Source organism: Trifolium pratense, linkage group LG1, assembly GCF_020283565.1.
Source record: "Trifolium pratense cultivar HEN17-A07 linkage group LG1, ARS_RC_1.1, whole genome shotgun sequence".
NCBI lineage: Eukaryota > Viridiplantae > Streptophyta > Magnoliopsida > Fabales > Fabaceae > Trifolium > Trifolium pratense.
Genome location: NC_060059.1, coordinates 350532 through 360006, shown reverse-complemented (window position 1 = coordinate 360006; position 9475 = coordinate 350532). Strand labels below are relative to the sequence as shown.

Here is a 9475-nt window from a genome sequence, read left to right as displayed (position 1 = left end):
AATCAAGCTTCATACTAATGTATTTGTGTGAAATTAACCTTTAGCAATCACTTTGATTATTTGCAATTTAACTTCTATATAATATCTTCAAATAAAAATTACAAATAACCAATATTATATCCAAGAACATAAGCACTATTAATTCGTGTCGTCAGCACAAATCCCACTTGTAACTATTAATCTATAACAAAAAAAAAATCTTCAAAAATTAATTAATTTGAAATTAGCCAAAATTCAATCATGAAATTGAAAAAAAAACATGAACCGGTGCTAATTTGACGAACAATATAAGGGATTCGATGAAACGTTCTTCACCCTTGGTGTGAATTTTGCTACAACCCTTGTTTCTAGTTTTTGGAAGAAAAAAAATCGATAGATCAAAATCGGAAATGAAAGGAGCGGTGATGGGAGTAATTGGTGAACAAAAAAATGAAAGGAGGTAATATTGATATTGACGGGCATAATATTAATGGAGAATTCTTCGAAAAAAATATTAATAGAGAATTTATACTAACCGGAATGTCATAAATGCATAATTGATTCTACCCACCACAGAAGCTAGGATTTCCAGCTTCAAGTAGAATCAATTCTAGAGGCAGAATCAATTCTACCTTTGAGAAACCAAACAAGTCACAATCAATTATGGACGTCTAGAATCAATTCTGCTCCAAAATTGAAACCAAACATACAGCAAGTCCTGCACAACCAAAAATTATTTACCACCACCAAACATTCCCATCATGTCTTTAGAAGATCCCATATGCTTCATTAAGTGTTGTAACCCGCCCATCTGTGCATTCATATTTCGAGATAGGGCACTCATGTCACCCCCTACTTTGGTATTTTAAATGACCTTTCATTTTGCTCCATAACTTTGCACAACGTTTGTACTCTTCCATCATGACTGACACTTCCCTAACTAGACGACCAGAACCTCGGGCTATTTGCATCATACGTGATTCATTCATGAGCTCTGGATTTGAACTATCCAACTCTGAAAGGGATTAAAGCTTGGAATGTCAAGATAGATTATACATTATTTAAATGAGAGCATAAATACTGTATGCATAAAGTTGATATTTTCCATGACCATGCATACCTTCATTTGTCATTGAATCCATTATTGTCATGTAACGCTTAGCTTTCTCGTGGACTTTTGGCGTTAACTCGGAACTAAATCCCGGAAGCATAGAAAAGACCTACACATATCAGCTCGCAATCAGTCAAATAAAATAGCAGCCCCTAATAGTTAATTAGTATATGGAAACAATCAAAAAGCGCCTATTAGTTAGTATCTTATGGCAAATCGAATGTAAATATATCACGAAATAAAGTCAATGAAACATAAGGTTATTAACCTGGTTCATAGGACCCATACTAAGTATGTTCTGAAATTGCTGATACATAATCCTCAAGGTCAAGTCATCTGGCAACCTTTGAAGCAATTCAGGCTGTTTGTCCACAGGAACAATGTCAAGTATATTGTCCACAAACCCAGACCAGTCCCCCATGCCTAGTTCAAAAGCCATTTGACAATGATTAAAAATTATATATTTATAGGAATTTGGTAGGTATCGCATGTCCTTGATATATAATATTGAGTGAGCAGAAACAAGAAAATAAAAAAGTACACACCTAATAGACGACTAACAAACGGCTTAACTTCAAAAACTTCAAACTCATCCATATGTTCACCAGTTTCTATGAATATGACAGGACTCTTTGTTGCTGCAACACTGCACATATAACATTAGTAAGAGCAATGTCCCCAAAGCCCATAATACATACATACATACAAAATTACAAATACAGGTTTGCCTCGTCTAAAATGAGCTCTCACTTTAGAAGGACATCTCAATTCTCGATGACAAAGTCAACTGCTGATATTTTAAAACTATCATAACTTGTTATGCATGTAATATTAACAATTGAATTTTTTATTAACAGTTAAGATCACTTGCTTTAATTTCTAGAGTGAATTGTTGACTTTAGATGAGCTGGATACAACAAACATGATAATTCAAAAAGCGTATAATACTAATTTTCCAAATTCTTTCAAATAATACAAATATATTTTCCATATGCTATAGAATTGAAACCACGGGGATAGTTCAAAATTTAGACAAACAAATATGCAATAAACTCGCATGTATGATTTTGATAACAGTGTATTATAAGCTGCTGTTAAATTCAGTTGTGTATAGTTGCAAAAATTGAGAGTAAATATAGTTTCCCCTGGTATTAACACTTACGCGCCAAGAGAACCACCGCCCTTGGCATGGCCATCCATTTTGGTAATAATTACAGCTCCAACGGCAACACTCTGTTTAAATGCTTGGGCCTGATCAAAAGCAGCCTGACCAATACTGCTATCCATGACAAATATAACAAGATCTGGTTTCTGAACAGCGCAAAGAAAATATACTATCATTTATTGCAGCTTTGAAATAGATATCAAATGCATACAGAAAAAACAAGATATACCGTTGCTTCCGACACTTGGCGCATTTCTTCAAAAAGAGCCGCTTCTTGTTTGTGCCGCCCACTGGTATCAACAATTATAAGATCACGGTTTTCTTCCTTGAATCTCTCCACACCTTCCACGGCAATTTTGACAGGGTCTGCCTCCATATAGCTGTAGAGGAATGGGGGCACGGCAATGCAACAATTACTTGATAATTGAAATCATTGACAATTAAATGCAACTCATAAATAAGTTTCCAGAAGTAAATTGTATTAAGCACTGCATTATCATAAAAGGATTGGTAACAACTTAACAGGAATACAAAATGGTTGGCATGGATGCACCCTTCCAAAGAATAAAGAAAAATGAAATGTGAAACCACAAAAAAGACTAAACAGATAAACTTTGAGAGAGGGGGGGGGGGGGGGCATGGGCCATGGGCCATGTTTGCTCTATGTTATCTCCTAGAAATATATGATCTCTTCCAAATTACCCACATCATATTTTTAATGAGCCAATTCCTTTTTCCTTAACTTTTAAAGTTCACCCTCGTCTTTTTCCATAGTGTGCATTTGTTTACAGGTATAAGAACATATATTCCCAGGAATCATGTGTTCCTATGAATAATATTACCATTAATATAATTTCCAGTTGCAATTAACAACATAATATTCCCACGAATATTTTAAATTTATTTAGTTAAAATAAAAAAAGTGGTAGAATGGTGTGAAGGTTGGAAATTACAGTTGGCTAAGTTTTAAAATAACCTTTATTCCACGGGAACATAAGATTCTCGCCCTTTTAGCACACAGAATGAGAAAGAGGGAAAACACAAATAAAGTATATTCCTAGGAGTGCACGAAACCAAGAATACTTTAGGAGGCTAAGCCTAAGATTGTCCATCTCATAGTTTCATAATTAACATAAATACTGCAAGTGGCTAAGATGCAAGGCATGAATAAATAATAACTAAGGGTTATGATCCATTAACATGAACATCCATGATTTAGTCATTGGGTGGCATTTATACAAAACAATAAATCATTACTCTACACTCTGACTCTACGGTTCATTCAGTTCATTATTCCACCTTTGCATTCCTCATCAACAAGACAACAATACTATATCGGGATCTTACAGATAAACAATATTAGCCTACAACAAACAAATACAAACATGTACCTTCCATAGAAAGGGATTTCAGCATTAGTAGCATTTTGCATCAATTGATCAAATGCAGCAGCTCTAAATGTATCTGCACAAACTAAAGCCGGCTTCCATCCTTTCTCCTGATAATAGCGCGCATATTTTGTACACGTAGTAGTTTTTCCAGAACCTAAATTCATTTAAAAAAAATACATAACATTAGTATCTCCATCATTACATAATAATTAAATTCAATATCATATCATAAACATAAAGAATCAAAATTTGAAATTGAACTGAATTAACAAAATAACAGTAGCAATTAACAAACCTTGCAATCCAACAAACATGACAACACTTGTTTCCCCTTTCTTGGGAACAAAAGATGATTTTCCAGGATCCAACATTTTGCAGAGTTCGTTAAACACAGCCTACAACAAAAATCTACCATTCATGAACACAAATTTTTGCTTTAATAACAGTTTTTTATTTACAAACTGAAAATTTATAGAATCTGTTACTTGTTCAATGATTTTGCGTTTGTCATGACCGGCGGCGAGATCTTCGAGATTAACAATGTTCTTGATATTGGTTTGCATGTCTTGAACGAGATTGAATTGAACATCTGATTGAAGAAGAGCTCGACTGATTTCGATGAGACAATCGTTGAGGACTTCCTCGTCGATCACTGTTGCATTGCTCATCTGTTGAAGAGCACGAGTAATGCTCCCTCCTAACTGTGCGAGAACCATCTTGCTTGATTCTACAGATCAATTAGGGTTCAAATGAAGAAGATTGGGACGAAGTGATCAATTAGGGTCTTTTTCTTCCGCCAACCGGGAATGGGCCTGATATTGGGCTTATGATTTAAGTATTTGGAGAGATTGTTTTAGCGCCCCTTTATTTCTCGCACACTCGTTTTTACTCATCTACTCCGCATAGCGATGAGTAAACAAAATCGAGAAAAAACACCGTCCGCTCCACTACTTAAGTAGCGGACTGTGTTAAGAAACTTCGGAGGCGCCAAAAGAAACACCTTACTATTTGTACTAAACCCGTTTGTCATTTTTTGTTTGCTTGATAATTTGTAAGTCAACTTATTGAAACATGATTCTGGTAGTATATTTCATCTGAAAACACATTTTGAGGAGGAAGTTTTGGATGAGCACTACTAGAAAGATAAAATAATTAAATAATGTGTATTTTTAAATAATTAAATTATATGTATTTTTATGTGAGTGTGAACAAATGGTAGATATAAATACAATCGTTGAAGACCATATAAATATTTTTCCATTTTCAAAAGTGTATTTATAATGTATTCGAGCATATGGAAAATGCTTGATTAGCAAAAAAAATTCTCGTTATTGCATAGCTAAATTATATGATTTGGATGCTTGTAATTTTGTGATGTTTACAAGTACTCCATCCGATATCGTATATAAGTAAAATTTCTTTTTTATATTTCTTGAATAACTGATGTATCTGATCCATTTCTCGACCAATTATACCAGTTGTTCGATGAATTCGAAAAAGAAATACAATATTTACTTATACATGAGACCAGAGAGAATATTTCACTAAATGTGCTCTTGAGCTTATACTGTTTTCGTTGTTATAAACCTTAGAAACTTTACTAAGCGGCAAGCGAATATGATTGCTCGCACCGTAGCTAGGCAACCTATTATCGGTCTAGTCATCTCTTTAATTTGATTCCTTTTTATATTGAGAACACCTTAATTAACGAAATAATTGAGTTTGCCATCGTAAAAAAAAAAAAAACTTTAGAAAACTTATCCTCCTTCCGGCTACATTCTAAAAATTCTAAATTTTCCAATTTTATCCGTGGCCTTGTTGGGCCTTGATTTAGTTTTTTTTATTACTAAACTCATTTGTCTATTTTTGTAATTATAATTAATTTATCTTATATTTATTTATTGTTACCTATTTGTCTACTTTCGGCCATTTGAGCTGCAGGACTTTCCTTACTTCCTGCTGCAGAAGATAAATATTATGGTTCATAACTCAACTATCTAGTCGACTGTTGCATAGTGACAATTCTCTATTGCAACAGCCAAATATGTTGAGAAGACCTAACTAAATATCACATGTTAAAAGAAAGATTCAAAACATCAAATCAATTTTTTTTTCCACAATAACAATGGAAGATGAATCAGAAAGAGTGTAGCGATAATAACTCAAGACAGCAAATCAACCGTTTCTTCTTCAGAAAGGAAAAACAAAACAACAAAAACAAAAACAAATTAACGGTTCCTATGATTAAGGCAACAGATATATAAAAAAAATAAAAAAATACGGTTCTTCTAATAAAGTGAATAATTGATAAAGCGAGATAATATACAGTGACATTATCAACCATTAATTTATTTATACATGGTTGGAAATGATATCACTCGTTTTATTCTCTAAAGTGAGTGAGGTACTCCATCTAGTTTCATATATAAGAAAAAATTGACTTTTTAGATTCATTATAGAATTGATGTATTTAGACAATAATATAGTTTAAACTTTAAATACATTAATTCTATAATAAATCTAAAAAGTAAAATGTTTATTATATACGAGACTATATGAGTACTCATTTTAGAAGAGTTTGACCCTAAAAAATACAGCCAATCACGAAAGTTTTATCTTTCAATGAGGATTAAGAGAGTTCAAACATGCATTACTATATTTTATTTTAAATAAAAATGAGTAAACACGATTGTTACAAAAAAAAAAAAAAAAAAAAGAAACAGAGGTCTCACTGAAATATGTTTGGTACAACAAATGTTATGTTCTATTGATTTTTTGGGAAATAGAATATCATGTGTGCTCTAAGACAAAAAAAAAAAGCATTGTGTGTGCATCAATCAATCTAGTAGTTAATTTTTTTGCTTAATTATACTTATGAATTATGATCCATTATTTTTATTTTAGGTCTTAAGTTGGTCTTTATACATTTCAAAAACATTAGAAGAAATAGAAGATTTACCTTTTTGACGAAGATGCCATGGTCCGATCTTTGTTGAAATGAGGAATTCGTTCAAAAGAGAATGTTGAAAGTGAAATAAACTATATGACTCTGTACTTTTAATTGATCTTTAATGGAAATTTGGATTTTATATGGAAAGTTTATTTTGTCTGATATGTAAAAAAATAGACTAATTTGTTTTAACGTCCCAAAATAAGATTAGGCCCACCATAGGTTGCAAGTAATTTATTTTTATTTTTTAAGAATAACAGTAAACATCTATGAAGCACGGACTCTGACACGGACACCGCGACACGACACCGATACGGACATTGCGACACTGCTAATGTAAAAAATATAGGACACCGACACCGCTACACATTATAAAATATATAAATTGAGAATCAAAACATATACATGTAAATCTAAGTTAAAGAAGTTATTTCTTAAAAAAAAAAAGTTTTAAAACAAGATACGATAGTATTTTACCTTTATTTATCCATCTACTCTTCAAAAAAGCTAAAAAATATTATAATATTTTCAATCTGTCTTTAATCAATAATGTTATTTCGACACATATTTAACTCTTGTAGATATATCTAATATGTGCCTAAGGAAAGTATAAGTAAAAAAAACAATTTTTTTGGGAGCACTTGTCCGACACGTGTGGTACGAGTGTCTTACAGGTGTCGGACACCGATCAAAAGAGTGTCAAACTAAAGGAAAAATTGAATTTTTTCGGGCACCGATATGAGTTATGCGACACGTGTCGTAGGAGTGTCGGACACTGCGACACGCCTAATCATAGAGGTGTTCGTGCTTCATAGGTAAACATTTAGCGAATAAGAAATAAAATAATTACTATGATTATTTAAACAAACAATATTATTTATATAAATATTAAGATAAGAAAAATAAAAAGATATATTAGAATTGAAACTACAATTGAAATTTTCTTAATAATAAATGGCAGAAAATATAAATACACAATTTATTTAATTGCCAAAATTAAGGAGAAATTCTTGCATATATACTCCCTTAACACTTCATTCTTGCACACAACCAATTAAAATACTACACCTCATTAAAATTAAAATAAATAAAATCAGACTCATTATTGTTGAAGATTTTGTATCTCTCTCTCCACTTTCTTCTACCTAATCATCCATTTTTGCTAAATCATCATTTTTATCAAATGGTGTTTTTTCTTCTACCCCATCAATTATAACCAATCGACAACCCTTAAAACAATACCACCTAGCGCAGCCACCCACTAAGTCTCATCACAACCCCATCAATTATAATTGTTTCCTCCAAAAAAAACTAAAGGAAATGTTGTTTTCTCATCAATAGTAAATCAATGACATCTGTATTTCAATTTGTATTTTGTGAATAACCTTCAAAATGGTTATGAGATCAAATAAGTAACCTTTCTCAAATTGTCCCCCAAATTGATAAGATGAGAATTAAATAGAAAAACACTTTTATTGAAAGTGCAACGCATGCAGATCATGACAATTAAATACATTCAACAAAACACAAAAAAGAAGAAAAATTGTGAGTATTAGAATAGGCAGTCGAGGAAGATCATAGCACGATCCATTCATTTTATTATATGAACCTGTGAACAATGGCTTTTTTCCAACATATCATTCACCAAACAACCCCAATTAATAAAAAAAAAAAGAAAGGTTTAGCGAAAATGGAAAGATTTGGGTAGAGAGAGACAAAATCTTCAACAATATTGAGTCTGATTTTATTTATTTTAATTTTAATGAGGTGTAGTGTTTTAATTGGTTGTGTTCAAGAATGAAATGTTAAGGGAGTATCCATGCAAGAATTTCTCAAAATTAAGATACATTTCCAAGGTCAGTTCAGTTTCTCCTTTGGACACAATCCACAAAGTATCCAAAATGACGCCAAGTCTTCATATTTCTTTCTTCTTTGTATCTTTAACATAATCACAAGGCATGTTAACAACCTCCATTCCAGCAACCTTAAGTTAAGCAACAGATTAACCACATCTTAACTATAATGTCAACCAATAAATTCAATGTTAAAAGAAAAAAACTTACCTTTTGGATTTATACATTGTACACAAAGACATTGGACAAAAAATTGAAACTTTACAATTATATTTACCTTTTTGTCCGCCTCAATTGAAGAAGACACATGCTTTGATTTCTTAAAGACAAAAAGTGAATGAGACAAAAATAAATCCTTAGTATTATTAACAAAACAAACAATAAAATCAATAAATGTTAAGAAAAACACACCTTTTTTGATCCCTCCATTGAATTGTGACAATGAACAATCAAAAAAATAATTGTTCAAAGAATTAGAAAGGAGGAAATTAACAATAACAATGAACAATCGAGAAAAAAATGGTAAATGATATGTATATTACCTAAACCAAAGAATGGATGAAATCTTTTTGCAGATTTTTGTGTAAGAGATGGAGTGTAGTAGCAAAGTTTTAGATGTTAGAGTTGATATATTCACATCATAGAAGCCTAGTAGAAAGTTCAATTGAGCCGTGTGTCATCTAAAAATGAAATTTCCTATATGCCCCTAAACATAAGGCCCGTTTATTTTGGATTTTTTTTTTTTGAAAATAGATTTTGTAGCGTTAGAAAATTTTGTATAAAAAAATTTATAAAGAAATTTTTTATAAAAGTTTCAAATGAAAATTTTGTTCGAATAGTTATTCTTAAAATGTTATTTTAGGTATTTCATCATTTTATTGAAAAAATTTTTGGATATCAAAATTTTAAAAAAATCACTTTTTTTTGAAGCTATTTCAAATAGATTTTCATAAAAATCATTTTTAAAATACAATTTTTTATAAAAATTGAGATTTTGACTATTTTTTGTTCTTCAATAATGTACGT

The 9475-nt window shown here is 31.4% G+C and overlaps 1 pseudogene; it reads right to left on the bottom strand.

Annotated features, from left to right (window-relative positions):
- Nucleotides 1-414: 414 nt before the first annotated feature.
- Nucleotides 415-4413, bottom strand: LOC123903076 (annotated as a pseudogene).
- Nucleotides 4414-9475: the final 5062 nt, after the last annotated feature.